At 38.7% G+C, this 22,276-nt stretch overlaps 2 protein-coding genes across 6 annotated transcripts in view; one reads left to right on the top strand and one right to left on the bottom strand.

Annotated features, from left to right (window-relative positions):
* The window catches only part of ZNF106 (zinc finger protein 106), a 60,586-nt gene extending 49,194 nt beyond the window's left edge, over window positions 1-11,392 (bottom strand). For both annotated transcript variants that reach the window (XM_054565537.1, XM_054565538.1), the window contains exon 1: window positions 11,249-11,392. The gene's annotated coding sequence lies outside the window, so the exon portion shown is untranslated. The remainder of the gene's footprint in view (window positions 1-11,248) is intronic.
* A 3,274-nt stretch (window positions 11,393-14,666) lies between these two features.
* SNAP23 (synaptosome associated protein 23) overlaps window positions 14,667-22,276 on the top strand; it is a 35,327-nt gene continuing 27,717 nt past the window's right edge. For all 4 annotated transcript variants that reach the window (XM_054565536.1, XM_054565533.1, XM_054565535.1 and 1 more), the window contains exon 1: window positions 14,667-14,758. The gene's annotated coding sequence lies outside the window, so the exon portion shown is untranslated. The remainder of the gene's footprint in view (window positions 14,759-22,276) is intronic.

Here is a 22,276-nt window from a genome sequence, read left to right as displayed (position 1 = left end):
AGCCCATCCAATTAAATTTACTTCCAATATCATATTTTTCAACCTAGAACCTCGATTTGGTAATTCCTTAATTTTATACTCATTCTTTTCTTTAGTTTCTTTTCCCCTTTTGCTTCTTCTTTCATACTCATTCTTTATGAGTATATTTTCCTTTGCATCATTTCCTTTTCCTTTACTAATATACAGTTATGGAAGTTAATCCTTTCCTACTAATCCCATCTGAATATTTTAGGGTCAGTCTCTGTAGATTCTCTCATTTTATAAAAGATTTTATTTATCTATTTTTAGAGAGAGGGAAAAGGAGGAAGAAAGACAAGCAGAGAAAAATTGATGTGCAAAAGAAACAGCCATTGGTTGCCTCTTACACACCTCCAACAGGGGACCTGGCTTGCAATCCAGGCATGTGCCCTGACTGAGAATCCAAACGGCAACTTTTCACTTTGCAGGATGATGCCCAACCCACTGAACCATGCCAGTCAGGACTCTGTAGATTTTCTTTCAACCGGAGAATAGGTTACATTTTCCCGATATTTTATATAGGAGCAATTTTGGGATATATCACGGATATTGTAGATTTTATATTTTGTAGGCTCTGGAGTCATTTATATTCTTAAATGCTGGCTTTGATTTTTATTTTACTAGATAGCTACATTGGTTGGCCCCAAATGCAAACTGTTTCTTAGGCAGATGAGATCTCAACGCAGCTATTTTATCTTCAGCGGGGCTTCTTGAAGTCTCCTCCACACATGTGTAGTTCAACAGTCTGCCAAGATTTAGGTATAGTTCACTCAGAGTTTGATGCTTCTCTATTTTTCAGGAATCTTCTCTCTCTTTCCAACAGCTGTGATTGATTGCCTTGAGCTTTATCTTTTGGTTCCTCAGGCCACAAAGACAGTAAGTTTTCTATCAGGATTTTAACTACTCTACCTGGCACAGATTGGGGCCCTGGAGATGAGATATCACCCCATGTAGTTCTGTTCCTCATGTGTCAATTCCCTTCCAGAATCTGCTTGCTTTTTGGTCACTCTCCAGTGATTTCAGTTGTTTTATGTACATCTGTCCAGATTTAATAGCTTTCTGTAGGAGGGTCTGCCAGTAAGAGCTTGTTCAGCCATGACCAGAATTGGACTCCCATGCTTACACATTTGAGAGCCTTCAGCCTGATTGAATAGCTCCAGGCAATGCTCAAGCAGGTGGCCTGATCAAGTAAGACTAGGTAGAGTGACAAGTCTGCAGGGGTTGGAGTGAGTCTTGAGTGGCAGGTGTCCTTAACAAGGTGGCTCAGCATTCCAGCCTTTTACAATGTCAAATGTGTACTTGTATGATTCCCTACACTACACACTGAAAAGCCCTTCCCCACATTTTATGTTTTATCCCTTGCTTTTAAAGCCCTTCAATGGCATCCAATTATTTAAGATAGAAATAAAAATATTCAACAAGTCTTATAAGGCTTACCTGATATGATCCTTGCTAATGTGCACTACACTGGTTTGAGCTATTTTCCCCCTACATCTCTGTGCACCAGACAAAATGATATTTTTAGTTCTTCCCAATTACCATGATCCTCTCATAGGGCTTTTCATATGCTGGTCCCTCTCCCTGGAATGCTGTCACTCCTCTGCATCTAGATAACTGCTTATCCTTCAGAGCTCAGACCAACTTCCAGTGCCTAGGGAATCACTCCCTAATTTCCCAGACTAGGTCATATTCCCTCACTGTACGCTACGCTACTAAAATCTTGTAACTTCTCATACAACTTATCACAACTATGACTATTTCTGAGGCAGGCAGATGAGCAGTAGTTCTTAACCATATCAGACCCAATATCCTCTTTTTTTAAAAGATATTACGGGAATCTGCATTCATACATAAATGAGGGATTATTATAATAATTCGTAGTATGCTCATCAGCCAGCTTCCCCAACTGCTGCCACAAATTCTTTTCTTTAAAGATATTTTTATACCTTCTTTTTATTATAAATATTTTGTAATAACTCAACTTTCCTGAAATGAAATTCAGAACTACTGTAACTTACACATGTAAAATTTTAAATATCCATATAATATGCTAACTATAACAAAAATGGAAAGTAATTTATCATAAAATATGACTTTCAATATAAATGCCTGGGTATGACTATATTAAATAATGTAAGGCTATGAATGTGACTACTACAAACACAGACTGATATAGGTTATGTTACATTGTGATAAAAATACCATGAATAGCATTGCTGTGATAAGATTTTCCAAAATAGGGACCAACCCTTGCCAAACTTTCTGAAATAAAGGAAGCAGTCTCTTGATTTACATGATGACTCTGTGCCAAAAATACTATGTGCTTATATGTAAAACAAATTTTGTTCCAGGTTCAGATAATCATGAACAGGATTTGCTTTTTGGGTTTTTTTTACCCTACATGAACATCCTCAAGGACATATGAAAGTAACACAAGATGCGGAACAATTTTTCACTGTACAGGACTGTTCCTTATGTTTGTTGCAGGATGTCCAACTTTCTTGATCTCCACCCATTAAAGTCTGTGTCACCCTGCCAATTATTTTGAAACCAAAAAGCCTGCCCACAAATTCCCAAACTTTCCTGGGGGACAATCCCAAACTCACTGAAAACTACTGCATTAGAGTAAAAAGGGAGAGCAAAATCCACGTAACCAGACTTTCTGTGTTTAAAACTTCGCTCTATCCATTTACTCGCTGTGTGTCTGGAGCAAGTAATTAATCTTCTGTGCTTCAGTTTCCACATTTATAAAATAAAAATAATGATAGTATCAACATCACAGGGCTAGTATGAGAAATCATAAAATCTATATAAAGTATTTTGCACAAAGCAGGTATTAAATCTTTGCTATATTTGGTAATCAATATAATTATTTGCTTAATGACCACCTCCCCCAATAGAGTGTAATCTCCATGACAGGTAGCAGGAATGTCTGCTTTGTTCATCATTTTATTCCTATTACTTGGCACAACCTGGGCTATAGAATAGGTATTCAATATTTGTTGAATGAATAAATACAAACTAGCAAGATGTTTGAAACAAATACAAACAATAGAAACTAAAATAGAACCATCATTGGTATCAGTTTAGATTATACTACTAAAATACTTCTCTATATGACTAACGGAATTTACACTGATGACATATACACATGTGGGAGTATACGCAAGAAACTCGTTAAAAGTCATTACCTCTGGGAACAGAACTGAGGGCCTGCAGTTCATGGATTTATTTTTCATCATAGATCCTTTTGTACTTCCCAAAATTTAAGCAAGAAGATACATGTATTCTTAGGGTTTTCCAATTTTAAACTTTCTTTTTTAAATCATTTTTTTAAACATAGAAGACTTTATGCCCAAGAACCAAGACTATATACAGTTCCATGTACAGGACTTTTTTGGAACTCCAGAAATCATAAGGCCTTTGGCTTTCACACATTCTGAACTTTCAGAATGGCCCATTACAGACTATCACACTACATATATCTATGTCAATTTAATAATACTCAAAAGTCTAGTATCGTTGGATACAAAGGAACAGATTTACAGAACAATTTTACATTTATATACGTTTATACTTTACAAAACATGGTGGAAAACAGCATGACAATAACAAAAATGTTTAATAAGGCTACCACCTTGAGTAAATTTTAATCTCCCCAAACTTCAAACTCCTCTTCTATAAAATGAGAATGGCCCTGACTGGTGTGGCTCAGTGGGTTTGGTGTCTTCCAGCAGAAAGATCACTGGTTCGATTCTGATCAGAGCACATATCTGGGTTGCAGGCCAGGTCCCCAGTTGGGGGTATGCAAAATGAAACTGATTGATGTTTCTCTTGGACACCAATGTTTCTCTCCCTCTCTTTCTTCTTCCCTTGCCCTCTCTCTAAAAATATATTACTAAAATGTAAAAAAAATTTTTTTTTCAATGAGAATACTGCCACCTCGTTTTCAGGGATTCAGTTTAAATTTTTTAAAAAAGAAAAAGCAGTAGCAATTTCTTGCAGTGACTTTTATCTTTTAAAATGTAATTATATTTTGATTAGGTAATACTAGTTGTTTCAAAATGTAAAAGGTACCAAATGGCGTACAGCTGATTTCAAGGGGAGAAATGCAATTTTGTAATGGAAGACTCAGACTCAGAACTACCACCAGAACCCAATCATCAATCACAGCATCACTAATAGAGGAAAACTAGTGTACACAGCATGGCCTATGATATCGTCCCCAAAATGTATAACCTGAATCTCATCAAGTATTTAGCTTTATCTTCTAGTTCACAGTAAAAAATTAAATGATATCATTAGGAATCAATCAGATAAATCCAGATAACTGTCCAGGTCTCTTCAACCGGTCATGATGCAAAAAAGAGAAAGGAAAAAAGAGAGATAAAAGGTAACTATTCTAGATTTTAAAAGACTTAGACACAACCCAAGTGCAATGCATAGACTTAACTGGAAACTGAATCAAAAACGGTTGAAAAATAGGGACAATGTGAAAAAAATGTAAGGACTGGCTATTAGAGGATTATCCAGTGATTATGATATTGAATTACACAGGAAAATGTTATTTTAATTAAACATATATATTAAAGTATTTGGGGTAAAATGTCAGAAATAAAGGCAAAGAGAAAAAATATTAATAGATTTTAAAAACTGAGTGACCAATTTACAGGGTTTCAATATGGTATTTCCTCCACTTTTCTGAATGTTTAGTTTTCATAATAAAAAGGTATTTAGAAGCTTATAGAGAAAATTATTCTCCTTCGACTCCTGTTTCCCAACCACCTCCAGCCACTGTTAATACTTTATGTATTCTTTCAGAAACATTCTATGCATATATATGCAAATATGTATTTTTTCAAAACCACAAATAGTTGTACATTCTCTTTGGCACTTATTTTCCCACTTACTCATTATTAACACATAAAAAACTGCCTTTTTTTTTTTAAATCATATTCCTTTATGAGCCAAATAACCACAAAAAATGTTTGGTTTTATCCCTCCACATTTCTTAAAGTTGTTGTAACAGTTGTTTTGCAGTCATTTTCATGGATACTTTAAATGAAGAAATTTTTTTAAGGTTTAAATTATAATAGCCCATACTTAGATAACACACACATCAGACACTATCCTAAAAGCTTTACGTATATAAACTCATTTAATCAACCTTTCAACCTAGGAGATTAAATGTTATTACTATGTTCATTTATTATATAAAGAAACTAATGTGCAGTGTAGTTGAGTGACATACCCAAGAACACAGACCTTGTAAACAGCAGAGAATTTATATCCAGCAATCTGGTTTAGAGCCCACCCTCAAACTGCATCTTTTTAGGGAGCTAGAATCTTATAACTTTTTTTTTTCACTTCTAGTTTGTTCTTCTCTTATCTTTTTGGCTTTAAGTAATTTTTATTTTTCTATTACACTTGGCACACATTATATAAGTTTCAGGTGTACAACCCAGTGATTAGGCATTATACAACTTACTAAGCGATCATCCTGATAAATCTAGTACCCATTGACACCATACAGTATTATTAACTATATTCTCTATGTTGTACTTTACATCCCCGTGACTATTACTCCTCATATTTTTGGATTCTTTTTTCTTTTAGTTGTTCTGATTTGAGTGCTGTCTGCTTCCTTATCTTCCAAATCTCTGATATGACATTCTGCTTCAACTACTCTACTGTTGTACTTTTTTTAAGACTTTTTAAGTTTATTTTTTAAAGACAGGGGATAGGAGGGAGAAAGAGAGGAAGAGAAACATCAATCAATTGCCTCTCGCATGCCTCTAACTGGGGATCAGGCCCAAAACCCAGGCACTTACCCTGACCAGGAAATGAACTGTCAACCTTTCAGTCCGCTGGACAGTGCCCAACCCACTAATCCAACGAAGCCAGGGCTACCAATTTGTACTTCCTAATCCCTTCACATTCTGCACCCATTCTTCCAACCCCCTTACAACTGGCAACCAACAAAATGCTCTATTTAGGAGTATGTTTCCATTCTGCTTGATTAGATTCCACATATAAATGAAAGCATAGGGCATTTGTCTTTCCCTGTCTGACTTGTTTCACTTAGTACAACATCCTGAAGGTTCATCTTTGTTGCAGATGGCGAAATTTCATTATTTAAATTAATTGCTGATAGATATGTATGTACTGCCATTTATTGTTCATATATTTTATTTTTCTTCTTTTTAAAAATGTTTTCTTGCATTTCATTCTTCTGTTTATTTTTTTTAAGATTTTATTTATTTTTAGAGAGGGGAAGAGAGGAAGAAAGACAGGGAGAGAAACACTAATATGTGGTTGCTTCTCGCACACCCCCTACTGGGAACCTGGCCCGCAACCCAGGCATGTGCCCAGACTGTGAATCAAACCTGCAACCCTTTGATTCACAGGCCAGTGCTCAATCCACTGAGCCACACCAGCCAGGGCTTTTCTTCCTCTTCTTCTTCTTTTCAAAGTAGGCCTTTTAACATTTCTTGTAATACTAGTTTGGTGGGGATGAATTCCTTTAGCTTTTTCTTGTCTGGGAAGCTCTTTGTCATTTAATTCTAAATGATAGCTTTGCTGGGTAGAGTAATCTTGGTGTAGGTCCTTGCTTTTCATCACTTAGCGTATTTCTTGGCAATCCCTTGTGGCCTGCAAAGTTTCTGCTGATAAATCAGTAGACAGTCTTATGAGAGCTCCCTTGTAGGTAACTGCTTTTTTCTTGCTTTTTAAGATTCTTTGTCTTTAACCTTCTGCATTTTAATTATGATGTGTCTTGGTGTGGGCCTCTTTGGGCTCTTTGTGCTTCCTGAAGTTGTATATCTATTTCCTTCACCAGGTTAGGGAAGTTTTCCACCATTATTTTTTCACATAAGATTTCAATTCCTTGTTCTCTCTCTCCTCCTTCTGGCACCCCCATGATGCGAATGTCAGTGTGCTTGAAGTTGTCCCAGAAGCTCCTTATACTGTCCTGCTCATTATTTTTGGGTTCTTTTTTTCATTTTGCTGTTCTGCTTGAATGTTGTCTGCTTCCTTGTCTTCCAAATCTCTGATGTGACACTCTGCTTCATCTATTCTACTGTTGATTCCCTGTAATGTATTCATTTCAGTTAATGTAGTCATTTCTGACTGGTTTTTTTGTTTTCTATCCCTGTTTCTGTTTCCTAGCTCTTTGTTGAAGTTCTAAGTTCATCTACTCTTCTCAAGTTCATTGAGCATCCTATAACTAGTGTTTTTGAACTCTGTATCTGATAAATTGCTTGCCTCTATCTTGTTTGGTTCTTTTTCAGGAGCTTTGTTCTGTGCTTTCATTTGGGACATGTTTCTTTTTTGCCTCATTTTGGAAGCCCCCCCTATGCCTGTTTCTATGTATTAAGTAGAGCTGCTATGTCTCCTGGCCTTGGCAGAGTGGCCTTATGTAGTAGATGTCCTGTAGTGTCCAGTGACACAAGTTACCTATCCACTCAAGTTATGCATTCCAGGTGCAGCCCCCCATGTGGGTTGTGTACACCTTCTTGTTATAGTTGAGCCTTGATTGCTGCTGGCAGGTCAATGGAAGGGATTTACCCCCCAGGCCGATGGGCTGCAAAGACTGGCTGCAACCACTGTGAAGGATCTGCTGTGCAGGAGGAGACCCCACGAAGCAGTACTTACTTCAGCAGGGGTCTGGTGCCTGCTAAGTCAGCCCTTTGAGTACGTCACTTGTGAAGGTGGTCGGGTGGTGTTTCAATCTGAAGCTGTCCACCAGGTGCACTGGCTCCAGGACCTTCCTAGCGGTGCAGGCCAAAGTTAGCCACCACCCATGTCCTGCCCGGGAATGCCCAGCATTAGCTACAAAATGACCTGCAAATGACCACTATTTGGTGCTCAGGAGAAGCCAAGCTGTAAATCAAGGCCAGCTCCACTAGTGCTGGGCCACTTAGAGACACATACAGAGCCAGATGTTGCTTGGCATGAGCCAAGAGAGGACATTTGTATGGAAACAGTTTGGGTTGGGCCCAATGGGGTGGTGTTGGAGAATCACAAGGGTAGGGCTAACAGTGTTAGTTAGCCAGGTTGATGGAGACTCAGAAATGGTGTCTGCCTGCCAGCTCTGTGAGCAAAGGGCTCAGAAAAAGAACACTGGCCTCTGTCAGCACCTCTGTCTGGGAGGAGGCTGCCCCTCCGGTTCTTACCCTAATGCCAGATACTTCAGTTCCTCCCTGTATGTCTCTGGTGCCTTTCGAGCTGCTGTCCCAGCACTGCAGCTCAGAGCTAGTGAGTCCATGTAAGTCTGTGTGTGGGCCCTTTAAGAGGAATGCCTGAGTCTCCAGATGCTTTCTATCTCACTTGGCCACAATCCCCAGAGGTTTTTACAGTCAGAAGTTATGGAGACTTTCCTTCCTGGCTCTGGACCCCCAGGCTCAGAGGCCTGGTGTGGGACTGTGATCCCTTACTCCTCAGAGGCACCTCCGTACCCCAGATATCCCTCCTGATTTCTGTCCAACGCACACGGGTAAGAGACCAGCCTGTTCCAAGTCTCCAGCCCCATCAGTCTGTATGTGACTGCTTTTTGTATCCTTAGTTGTAGGACTTCTTTTCAGCTAGATTTCAGGTGGTTCTCTAGTTTAGTTGCAATTTTGATGTGGTTGTGTGAGAACTGGATTACCACGTTTACCTATGCCACCATCTTGACGAGATTCTGGTTCGCTCTTTCCAACAGATGCATAATTTATTTAATCAGTGTACTACTGATTCATCACTTAGGAACTCTCATTTCTTCATAGTCTCTTTTAGATTAAAAATTAAGAGAAAAACCTAATTGACTCCAAGGTTTCAATTAGAAATTTAGCAGAGCGGATGTGCAATTGGAGTATTCATATGTAATTTGTCTGCCTAGGTACCCTTATTCCCTGAGCATACAAATTAATCCCATAGTTCCCAATTAGATAACGAAATTACAAATTACAAAATATAAAATGTGTATTTCTCACTGAGTCAGTCCTTGTCCCAGAACCGGCTAACATCAACCATTATTCCTTGCTTCTCTTCTTGTACAGTAGCCTTCAAATTACATGTGCTCTAACATAAATGTACAATAATTGCCATTCACGGTTTTTCCTTTATAAATATATTTCTTTTAATCAAAACAATTGGTTTTGAACTAACCTGATCAGACTCCTTCATATCTTCTACCTCCTTCCAAGCCATTTTGAAGTTCTCTTAAAGCAAAGCAAGGCCTGCTGGCGTGGTTCAGTGAATTAAGTATTGGCCTGCCAACCAAAAGGTCCCTGGTTCAATTCCCAGTCAGGGCACATGCCTGGGTTGCAGGCCAGGTTCCCAGGTGGGAGTGTGAAAGAGGCAACCAGTCAATGTTTCTCTCACACATTGATGTTTCTCTCTTTCTCTTTCTCCTTCCCTCCTCTATATATAAAAATAAATATTTTTTTTAACCATCTAGTATCATTAACTAAAGACTCCTACCATTTTCTAGATTCCTGTAGTTAACTCTAGAAACTAAAACTGTAATGTTGTTACTTCTCAGAAGTACTTAGAATGTTTAACTTGCTGTAGCAGAAAAAGTATGTGAATTTCACGACTTAACCTTAACTATTTTAGCTTAAGCAAAACAAATTACCATCAAACTCTCAGCCCTCATCTGAAATGTGCTCCAAAAACCACCTTCCATCAGTATCATTTTTTATGACAGACCTGTGGACAAATATGGGCCACATACTAACCCTGACAAGCTCAGGGAAAGCCTGCGTTGTGGCCTGACAAGCTCAGAGACCTGAAGTAACCACATAGGGTAGTCTGAAATTAAAACTTTTAACTAAAAGCGGTTCATGGCAAGTAGTCATGTCCCAAGGCAGTATTTTTCCTTAACAAAGGTCAACCTTCACTTTAACTAAGTCTATCTGTTGTCTTTTCACATCTAGGATAACATACCTGATAAACATGCCATTGCAATAACAAAGTAACTTCCCTTTTTGCAGACCCCTCATAGCACAAGGACCACCAGAAGGAGATCCAAAATCTACACATTGTTATTGTGTTAATTGTTGACTGTTTTAACTGTACCTGTAACTAAGTGTCTATCATTTTGCTTTTTATCCAGTCCCAGGGCCTCCCAACTTTCTCCCACCTCCTTAACCTATCATCAGTGAATTCCATGTAACCCATTACATCTCCTTTGATTGTAATGTATAAAATAAGGTGCAAAACTGCCATTTTTCCTGATCTTTCTCAATCCATAGATGTTTTGCTTCCTGATAATTGTCGTCAGTTTGGCTCAAATAAACTCATAAAAATTCTTACAGGTTTGGACATTTCTGTTACACTGACACACCTGAGTGTATCTGGCACATGTATAGTAGGTACTAAATAAATCCAAGTTGAATCTAAGTATTATTTTCCATCATTTCATTCACTACCAAACTTGAAAACACGGCTTAAAACAAATTTTAAGGTTCCCCATGGAGTTCAGAACAGCACTACGCTCTTACTAAGTGCAGAAAAGTTATTTTGTCTTGAGTTAATTATATACAAACTATTATAGTGAACAAAACACTCACTGGGTAAGAGAAAAACTTGCCCTTAACTAACATGGCAATCCCAAGTTGCTAAGAGCCATGGATATCTCAAACTTTCCAAGGTGACTTAATCTCAGACTCTTAGAAGAGGATTCTGACTCTCAAAGATGATTAAATGAAGCAGATTGAGGGGATAGTGGGATACAAAGCATTCTCTCCATAATTATGCACCGAGAATCGGACTAAATATTAAATTGACACATAGTAAGCGCTTCATGATTCTATTATTAAGACGCACGCCACCGGGAGAGAAGACGGACAGAAGAAGAACAGAGACTGTCAGCCACGAAAGGTCAAAAAGTGTCCGTGTCCTGAGACCCACAGGCTTTTAAGCATCTGGATGTATGGAGTACGGGCCGCACCGGGGGCCTATGGAGGTGAGCGGCCTTCCCTAAAGGTCATGGATCTGCAGCCACGTTTCCCGCTGGGGCGGGAAGCAAGACTGGAACGCCCCCGCAAGAATCTGTACCCCGAAGCCAGAAACACCGCCGTAAACCCGTGCAGGCTACAAGAGAGGGGACAGCCAGGTTGCCCGGGCGCCGCAGCCTGCAGGAGTAGAGACCCGGCCGCGTCCTACAACACCAAACCTCCCTAAGGGGCAGACCACCAAACCCTTAGGCTCCCATAGCCTGAACGCAGCCCGGATCTTGGATACTCACACTCACACCTGACCCTCTCACTCCATCAGGCCGCCGTCGCCTGGGCGAGGGAGCTTCCCGACGCCCCCCTGTTTCGGGTCCAGCGGCCCGCTCCGGACCCGCTCCCTGCCGGGCGCCGCCACCGCCGCCGCCGCCGCCGCCGCCCCCGCCAGCGCGCAGGCGCAGAGAGCCGCCGTCGCGCGCGCTCTCTCCCCCCGCCCCCCCCCACTTTGCAGCGCGCCTTTCTCAATAATCTAGCTTTATTTGAACACGAAAGAGTGAACAACGGACACAAGGGAAAGAGGCTTTACTCAAAAAGAATCTCTCTTTCTCCCTCTCTTTCTCCGTTCTCTAAAAGTCAATAAATAAAAATAAATAAATAAATAAAAATAATTACCAAAACAATTTTTTAAAAAAAGAATGGAAGACGCCCAAAGCCAGCCTGGCTCGTGGAACACAGCCTAGTACACCTGACACTCCTGGGATCAGCCTCCCTGGCTACTTTTTCATTCTCTTAATTATCAATATCTCCGGGCCTCCCTCTGGCTCTTACTCTTTTCCTAAGTCCCTATCATTGCGTTTAGGTAGTGTCAAAGGTTTCAGCTAAATTTCCAACCACTCCTTCCTTGTAAAACTTCCTGACCCTTAATGGAAGTTGAGAAAGCTTTAGAACAGAGAGACCTGAATTCAAATATTGACCTAGGCATTCATTTGTGACCGCACAAAGTTACAAGTTTTCATGGAACCTCAGTTTCCTTAGAGCTAAAATTAAGATTAATTTATTTCTCAGGGTGTTACTAGTTTTAAGTGAGTAGACAATCCACCAATACCCATGTTTATATTCTTATTAATACCTATTGTATTTATATTTATTATTAAACATAGCTTATACTCATTCCCACAGGATACTATTTTAGTGACTAAAACCACCCAGATAAACCAAATTACATTAAGGTTGATAATAGTGTGAAGTGTTACCCCTCCTATATTATTGAGCCTCTAATTATATATATGTTTAACAAGACCTTCAGTGCCTCAAAGTAAGCAGCTCCCTCCAGCTCTGTGAAAATCCATATTTGCTTCTAGAGGATTGAGCAACTATTCCAATTCTGTATTTGTGACATCACAAGTCCTTGAAACACTTGAGGTCTGGTGTATGCTGTTCATCCTACTCTCCTTTAAAGACATGCAACAGAAGAACTGCTATACCAATAAGCTCAGGGCCATAATCTGAGAAAAAGCTATATAAGACCACGGTAAGCTGTTGGTGAACATCAAGGTAATCCTATCAGGGTTTCTTAACCTTGGCACTATTGACAATGTGGAGATAATTCTTGTGCTATATGATGAATTGTAGGATATTTAGCAGCAACCCTAGACACGAGATATCTCTAGTGCCCTCCCTTACATCTTCTCCCACCCACCTACCCCTATTGTCTCAACAATAACAAATGTCTCTAAATATTGCCAAATATTTCCTAGAAGGCAAAAGTGTCCCTGGTTAAGAACCACAGCATTATAACAGTAACCATCACCACTCTAAATGAACTCAACCATACATTTTTTCCAATTCTACCCTCAAAAAAGGATTACTCCTTGAGAAAACTACACAGGAAAGCAGAATTGGTGAGTTCATTACACCAGTTGTATACAGGCCCTCAACACTGCTTCCTAATCCTATTATATTTCTCTGGCCAACTTGCCCTATCACTTTCAACAATATTCCACTTCCCTTAAAACTCCCAACCTCTTTTCTATCAGCAGTTTCACAGAGAAAACAGAGGTCACCAAATGAGAACTTCTTTAACTTCCTGTTACAAAACCTACAAACTTACAACAGATACTTCCTCTCCTTATAAATAAGGAGATATCTCTCTTCCAAGGCATTCTTACCAGCAGTGCTTTGGATTGCCTTTACTCTTACCATCTCAAGATCCTTTACCACTGACTATCATTTCTTTTTCTTTTTTATTATATTTTTCCCATTACTATTTATGTCCCTTATACCCACTTCCACCTCCACCCAACCCCCTCCCCCACTCACTCTCTATTCAACTATATTTTCTAACTTGTATTTTCCCTATCATGCTTAATTTTCTTGTTTTAATTCTAACAAAACTCAAAAAAAAAAAATCTGTCACCTCTTGTCATCCTCTTTCCCTTCTCCTCTCAAGGCCAGGCTTTCCAAAAGCATTCCATGACTTGCCCCCATTTCAGCATTTCCCCTCTTCAAACTACTGCAATCTTTCAGCCTCATGGTTCCACCACATCGTTCTACCACAGAACCGTCTCATAAGATCACCAATGACCTTCAAAAGATAATTTCTCAGGCTTCCTTTTCCTTGACCCCTTAGGAATACACTACTTCTTTGAATCTCCCCCACCCCTTGCTCTTGCTCTCCCTCCCCCTGCCCCTTCCCCAGCCTCCCTTCCTTCCTCACAAATTCCAACACTGTTCTTTATCCTTAGAGGTGTTTGGAAGGATTCCTATACCTGCTTAAAAACCTCCAATGGCTCTCAGTGGTCATAGTATAAAGTATATTCTCACTAGTCCAAAAATGCAAGACCTTCCTTGATCTAGCCATGGCCAAACTGAAAAAAACTTTTTTCAATCCTCCCCTGAGGACATTTTTTCATTACTTTTAGAGAGAGGGGAAGGGGAGATGTGAGAGAGAAACAACAGGGTGAGAGAGAAACATCGATTGGTTGACTCCCTACGCCCCCTGACGAGATCGAACCCGCAACCTAGGTATGTATGTGCCATAACCGGAAGGACGCAACCAACTAAGCCACGCCGGCCAGCGCCATAGCCATGGCCAACTGGCCAACTTTAAATAAAGTTTATTCCCCTCTTCACCAGGAGCTATATGATGAGCTCTAAGCCTCTAACCAGGATTATCTACAAAGAATTTCCAGAAGGCGCTATGTTTTTCTTAGCATAAGCTGTTCCCAATAAATAGTCTGGCAAAGTCTATCTTCTTCCCTCTCCAACTTCCTGGGGAATTCTTTATCCTTCATGATTCAAAAGTCACTTCCTCTGGGAACTCTTCCAGACACCCCTAAAAATAAGGCGCTTTCTTCCTTGTGTGCCAACGGTGTCTTGGATTTTCTGTATGCCACGCACTATATTCCCTCCAAAATAATTTGTGCCTATCTCCAGTCTAAACAGATCAAAAGAACCTGGAGGGCAAGGGGAGGCATTCCATTTGCTTTCTTTCCTCAGCGTTCATCTCGCACAGTGCTTGGCATAAGGTTTGCCCTCACTAAATGCTTGCTGCCCGAATACTTCCCACCTGCCGGCGGGAATCCAACTATCCCGTTAACGGGTGAGTCCCCAAACTCTCCGCCTGCGTGGCAGGGGTATTTAAACCCCTGGCACCGTGATTGGCTGAAGCAGCAGGGCCCGCGGTTCTGGGAAAGTGCGCAGGCGCCCGACTCCGGCGCGCGCAGGCGCAGGGAGGTCGCAGCTCCTGGTCTACTCTGGTAGTGTTCGAGCTACTGTGGCCGGAGAGGAGTGACTGGAATTGCTTGGTGAGTCTCCAGGAGTGGGGCTGAGGAAGCTGACCGGGGTGAAGATTGCTATCGTGCCCCAAGAAGAAGCATATCTTGACGGTTGAAAAGTTGGTGGTGTTGGGCTTTAGGGGAGAAGAGGACGTTCTGACCGGGACTGGGTAGGTCGGGCCCGGAACGAGGATGAGAGGCGCTAGGAGACTGTCTAGGGGCTGGCTGGCGGAGGAAGGCGGCGGGGTGGTGGTTCTTTGGAGCCTTTCTTAAAACCAAGGTAGTCAAACTCCCACTCCCTCAGCAAGCATTCCCGTGACTGCAGTGATCAGATAACTCTCAACTAATTGTTTGAAGAAGTTCTCAGGTTCGTGACATTAGAGATTCCATGCTCTCTCGGAAAGTCCATTCTTACCTCTTGTCTTTACCGCAGACGTACGAAAAAAAGAATTGGTAAAACCAATTTCTTAATTAGGGGATGGAGTAGTGGAGGGCGGGGGAAGTACTGGAAAGTACTGTTTTCACCTCGCCCTTCTTGTCATTAGTCACCATAGTGTTAGGAAGGGCAGGGTGAGGGCAGAGGAAACAGAAAAGACATTAAAGTTGGGAAAAGAAGATGAGAAGGGAATACTATTTTAATACTTGTCATGTCCTTTGTGGGGGGGGGGCGTTTGGGAGAGGGGAGTTTGAATACTGGCAGCTTCTGACAACGTTCCCTCAAACTTGTGAAAATAATGTAGTGTCTTACTAGCAGATATTTCGAGGATTAAGAAGGCTATTACTTCATCTGTCCTGGTGCCCTTTAGTCTGGTTTTCAGATGTCCCAGTAAAATTCTGAAGAAATAGCCAGATAGAAATGGTTCTCCCAAGTTCTTACTCAGCCCAGATAAGCACACTTAAAGTTCATGAGACATCGTTAGATAGAATACTTAGAAATTTAATCTTCAAATACCTCATACTAAAATTTTTAAAAATTAATATTTCTGCCACCAGCAAAGTTGATGGCTAAGCATCCAATGATCACTTACCATTTATTCTTTTGGCAAGAGATAATGAGAAAGAACACATTTATGTAAATATTAGCAAATATGAAGAGAAACACCTCTTCTCACATTACCATGCTCATTTGATGGGTCATGTGAAAGTAAATAATATAATCATCTAACTTAACCTACGGTTTGAATATTTATCAGTGTTTCTAGATTTTGTTGTTTTTATTTTTTAGGTGCTTGTATATGGATATGCACTAGAAAGTTGCTGTTATCCTAGTTTCATAATAGGGATAACTTATCATGCTATTATTTTTTTAACAATAGTACACTCTTTCCTATAAGCAATAGAATTTCTATGTGCATCTTAAGTGTTTGTTGATTTTACTCTAAATGAAATTAAGCATAATAACAAGCTCACTCAAGAAGAAGTCACATAGTCTCTAATAATTCAAAACACAACACTGAACCAAGAAGGAAGCAAACAAACAAATGAACCAAACAAACAAACAAAAAAAAACAACTGAAAACCCAGTTCCTCATGGCCCTGTTCCTCATGGGACAGCTATCAGTAGTTGACTTATGAACCTCACACCACCATCATAAAATATGTCTTTTGGGAGTAACTGTGTTATTATTTTACTTCATGTTTTTAATGGACTTTGAAAAAATTACCCTCTTTCAAAGTGATAACCTGTGATATCATGGTTTATATTTATTTTATACCTTTTTCTAGTAAATATGTAAATATTAAATACAAAAAAAGAAAAATAATTAAATACATAGCTTTTGCTTATGTGACAGCTAAAACCATAGCTTGTTTTTCCTCTGCACTTTGGAAAATACTGCTTTGGGGCTAAACCTATTCATTTTTAATAGACTAAGATAGACACAGTTCTAGCAAATTTACCTATTTGGTTTCACCAGATGAAAATAGAATAACAAAAGGAGAAAAGGATATTTATTCTTTGAGATTTTTGTGAAATCAGCTACCTTTCGTTTTTGTTTTTTTAAAAAATATTTTACTTATTTTTAGGGAGAGAGGAAGAGAAACATCAGTGTGTGGTTGCCTCTTGCACGCCCTCTACTGGGGACCCAGCTGGCAACCCAGGCGTGTGCCTTGACTGGGAATCGAACTGGCGACCGTTTCGTTTGCAGGCCAGGACTCAATCCACTGAGCCACACAAGCCAGAGCTGTTTGTTTTTTTCTTTTGATTAAGGCACTTTGTTTTCCTCCTGTGGTTCCTATGTCTAAAACATTCTAGAAACCTATTTTTTTTAGCTGTGCTTGTACTCTGCATTATGTATGTATAGGTTAGTAATTATAGTGTATGGTATTGCTTGCATCCAAGAGTGCTGAACTTTTTACTCCAGTGCCATAATTTTGTTTCCAGGTCTGTAGATTGACAGGAGTAGATGACAAGGACTAGTATTTTTCTTTGTCGTGGTGGATAATGGCTTGAAACAGATGGATCCAGTGCCTCCAACAATTGGAGGAAGAGGATCGTAGAGCCAGGAAACCGCGTGTACTGTTTGATTTTAAGGGTGGAGGCAGTGCACTCATTTAAATCCACTGATATTTTGGTTTTGATTTTAATTTAGGTTGTGTTGCTACTAAAATATTTATATCACTGATCACTATATTTTTCTGGAATTCCCTCATCTTGTTGATTTTGTGAGTCCTATAACTTGGATTTAAAGTTTGGTTTAAAATTATTTTAGCAATGTTTTGACAATTGAGATTACCTTTAGATGGTCCCTTGATGCTTATAAAAATCAAATCCAAACTTCTTAATATAGTATACAAAAACTCTTTACAACCTGCCTCCTGTCTGCCTTTTAAAGCCATCTGCCCAACTTGTATGCATGGTAAGTTCTTGCATGACTATTGAGGCCTTACATTGTGGTACTTCTTTGATAGTCTGAAATCAATTTTTTAGAGTTGATCATACTTGGATTTTGACTCCCCAATCAAAAATAATGATAGACGTTTAATAATTGTCAAAAATTATAATAGCTTCATTAAGCAGTCTGTGACTGTGACAGCCAAATGCTTTGCATGAACATTTGAAGTAAGTATTATATTCTCATTTAATGAGAAAACTGAATCACAGACAAGTTAAGTAAGAAACAGTCAGGATTTGAAACTGTTATGCCTCCAAATATTGGGCACTGAACCACTGCACTGTATTGCCTTTAATATAAACAAGACTGCCTTTAAATCTACTGTGGGGGATATTCTTTTCCATGGACCTGAGTATTATGCTTTCTATCTGTGGCATCTGACTCCTGGTACCAGAATATGTGAGAACCTAACCAGAAAGCTTCTAGTTTTTAATGGTTTGGGTGAATATTTTATTCTGGCAAGATGAAGCCTTACCAGTGATTTCCACCTCATACTGTGTGTTTCCCTCACAGATATCATACTTAGGTCTGCCAGATTGTGTCTTTCTTGCCTGGAAAATGAATGCTGCATTCTTGAACCTCCTCCTTATTTTTCATATAGAACATCCTTTTTCTATTCTCGTAGCCTTTCTTTTTAAAAAGGGTCAATATAATTGATTAGTTGATTATAATCACACCTGAATCGGCCTTCTCAGGATTATACCCTGACCACTTAGAGTAAAATTGTGGAGGTTGCTAGGTAAAGCAGGACTTGAAAACTAGGTGTTGGACATCACCTAGTTTTTAAGTTACAATAGGTGCTTCTGTAAAACTGAAATGTTATTTTAGTCTTTTTGGTTCATGATTTTTGGTAGTACTTTCTTACTCATGTGCTTGAATCATGTGCTTCAGTGCTTTTTGAAACCAAGATGTTTAATAGATATGATTTAGTGGTGTACTTATATTTGCATTGTTTGGGGGGGCCTTGACACAAGAATAGATAAAGTTGTTCCTGCAGAAGGAAGTTGAAAAAAACTTGAAAGAGGAAGTAAAAGGAGGAAATTAGCGTTAACATAATAGGACTCTTATCTAAATGCCTTCAGGAAAAATTAAATTTCCTAACCAGAGGATGGATCCTTTTTGGCTTAACCTAGAGTATTTGGAATATTTTGAAATTCTGTCCCCCTGTACTTTCTGAGTATATGTGTGGGTAGTCCCTTCTTTCCTTCCTTCCTTTCTTCCTTATATGTGAACATTTTCCATGTTTCATGTTAAAAATGGAATCTAAGAGCAAAAATATATTTCTAAAAAGAAACAATTCTTTTACCTAGTAAGTAATGGTCTATATCTGAATTTCTACTTTGTTTTCTGTAATTCTTCCTTCCATTCCTTCCATGCATTCTCCATTATTTATCTCTCGAGTCTTCAGGAAAGAGCTGCTTAAGTGTATTGTGCATATATTTGTACTTTGTTAGGTGCTTAGAATGGCGCCTAATAAGTCATGGCAAGAGATTCAAGTGTGAGGTTGGCATGATTGGGAAGGCTTCACCTGCCTGAACAGAATATTCATCCAAATATTTTGGCTTTCATTCTAAGTTCACCTAGAAGCTTTTAGCTTCTCAAACATTCTGTTACCAGGAGTTAGATACTGCAGATAATGAACATAACAAATAACATGAGTACAAATGCTCAGTTTATTAATAATTGTCATTTCATGAATCCTTACTCTGTGATAGGCACTGTACTAAGCCCTTTATTTATACTAACTAATTCTATGTCTGAAACTACCCTGGGAGGTAGAACTGTTAACCTCATGAATGAGAAAACTGAGTCTTGAATAGGTAAAGTAAGTTACCTGGGTATCAGAGCTAGGATGAATTCAAGGTCTATCAGAGTCTGTGTTATTAGCCACTCCATGATGCTCACTCAGCACAATTTATTAAATTATCTTACCTTATCCAGAAGCAGAAAACTTAGTCACAGGAAAATTAATAACTGAAATCATGCTCAACCCAACTAGATCTTGACAGTAGTTCATATGGTCTTAACCTTAGACTAGGGAGACTAGTCCAGTAGAGAAGGCAGCATTATGTTCGTAAAACTGGGGGGGGGGAAAAAAAGGAAAACTATATATTTGGACACAAGGGAAGAGTGCTTTGTTTTCTGTATCCTGACTACAGTGTATCATAAAATACACATTTCAGAAGAAACAAGGGTAATTTTCTTGACATCAAAATATGTTTCCTTACTTGATAGTAGGTACATGAAAAATGTTTGGAATGAATTAAGAGGGTTATATACACTAGGAGTAGGGTTCCTTTCTGTCAAGCCTACAGACTGGGCAGGTACTGACTCCTCGTGGCTCTTCATCTGTTAGTGTAAATGACTTTTCAATTCTGTCTTGGGGAGGTCACCACAGCTAGATGGTAGTTTTAACCAGTCTCTTCTGACAGCCCTGTACTATAGTTTCCCTCTTCATTTGGGCTCTGGTGTGGCTTGCCTCCCTAAGACCACAGGCCGCTGTAAAAAACTGCTTTCCATTCCTCAGCTATCATTCAAGTCTGTTCCAAGAAGGTCCCCAACCTCACCCTTTCCCACAGCCAGTAAAGATTGTGTATTATAGAAAAAGCCCAAGGGTCAGAAAAGTAACATTTTATTCTCTTAGCATTAAGAAGTTGAGCTAGATGATCTCTGAGGTTTATTTCTCTTCAGAAAAAATTTTCTGAGGGGAAAATTAAATAGAAACACTTATCAGATAATTGATTGGTTAATTAAGTAGAAATTTCTGTAGGCTAGTATTTTCCAAATGGTGTTCCATGAAACCTTGTTGCCTTGGGATTAATAAAATATTCTTGGAAGGAAGGATTTTATGGTCATTTACATTTGACTGGGGTAGCCACAGTTAAACAGGTGCCTTCACTGCTTCAGAACTTCTGTTTGCCCACCAAGAATGTAATTATCTACCTAGTCAGGAAAAAGATAAACACTAGGAGGTTGGGAGGTATGAGCTAAATATCTTATTGTAGAAAGTCAGTACTATGAGTAAGCACATGAGTAAGAAAGTACTACCAAAAATCATGAACCAAAAAGACCAAAATAACATTTCAGTTTTACAGAAGCACCTATTGTAACTTAAAAACTAGGTGATGTCCAACACCTAGTTTTCAAGTTCTGCTTTACCTAGCAACTTCCACAATTTTACTCTTAAGTGTATAATCCTGAGAAGGCCGATTCAGGTGTGATTATAATCAACTAATCAATTATATTGACCCTTTTTAAAAAGAAAGGCTACGAGAATAGAAAAAGGATGTTCTATATGAAAAATAAGGAGGAGGTTCAAGAATGCAGCATTCATTTCAGGGGATGATTTCCATAGTTGAAAATATCAAGAAAAAACATTATAAGCATATAATTTTAAAATGTGGGGTTAAACACTAGAACTAGTACTATTGTAAATTTTGCCTCTGGGGTCCTAAGAGTAGGAATTGGTTTGGGACAGGAAGGAGAGCAGTGGAACTGCTATTTATTGCTACTGTAGAACTGGTTTTCCTCATTTGATTAAAATTAAATATGGAAGAATATAAAATCTTCAAAAATAACTTACTGGCTAAATAACATTCTGTCATATATACTATAAATTATTTAGATCACCTATTATTGGTTATTTAGGTCACTTCAATGTTTTTAACGTTATAAATAATACTGGAATGAACATGTTTTTGTTTGTATCTCTGATTTTCTTCTAGATTGCTAAGAGTGGGAAATGGTGAGAGTAGGAATATTTAAAATTTTCCTGTATATATTGCATTATCTTTTGAAAGTTTTGGTTTTTAAAAAATTAGCATTTTATTTTTTAAATAGTGGTCAAGAAAACTTTAAAGGAGTGAGAATTGAAATACCCACAGACATCTTGGATGTTAAAAAAAATACTATTTATATCAATATTAATTGTATCATTTGGAGCTTGCAGCATTTTTTATCTTTTAAAGTTTTTAATCTCCTTTCTTCTCCAGGAAGAAAACTGTAAGATCCTAGTATAGCCCTGGCCAGGTAGCTCAGTTGGTTAGAGCATAATCCAATATGCCTAGATTGCTGGTTCGGTCCTCGCTCAGGGCACTTAGAAGAGTCAACCAATGAATGCATCAATAAGTGAAACAACAAATCAGTGTTTTTCTCTCCCCCACCCTGCCTCCTCTCTCCATTCCTCTCTCTAAATTCAATAAATAAATTTTTTTTTAAAAAAGATCCTAGTACAGTCTGTGTTTACAATAACTTCTTGGAATTCTGACAACATACCTTTTCATATTTTTAAAAGGGAAAGAGTGTAAATTTTCTTTCTTCTAAACAGAGAAAAAAAAAATTAATGGCACTCCTGGCCATTTTTCATTATCATTCAAAGGTTTGTAGTTATTGCATAACTTTTGCTGCTAATGAGGTCATAGAGTATTCTGAAACCTATCTACAAAACCAGTGTATGTTTATAACTTTTATAATGTTAAAGGTAATACAGTTCTTTATATAGAAACTTTAGAAAATATATTATTGTGTAAGGCAAATAAATATCACATGTAAAATTTTTTAAAACATTTTTATTTCATATCATTTAAGATGAGGTAGAAGTTTACATTTTTGGCCTTTAGTTTTTAAAGTATACATATTTTAAGTTCTAAGCCCT

This window comes from Pteronotus mesoamericanus, unplaced genomic scaffold, assembly GCF_021234165.1.
Source record: "Pteronotus mesoamericanus isolate MK-2021 breed Mesoamerican mustached bat unplaced genomic scaffold, CSHL_Meso_final contig_164, whole genome shotgun sequence".
NCBI lineage: Eukaryota > Metazoa > Chordata > Mammalia > Chiroptera > Mormoopidae > Pteronotus > Pteronotus mesoamericanus.
Note: the sequence above shows the minus strand (reverse complement) of the source record. Positions and strands in the feature narration are given on the sequence as shown.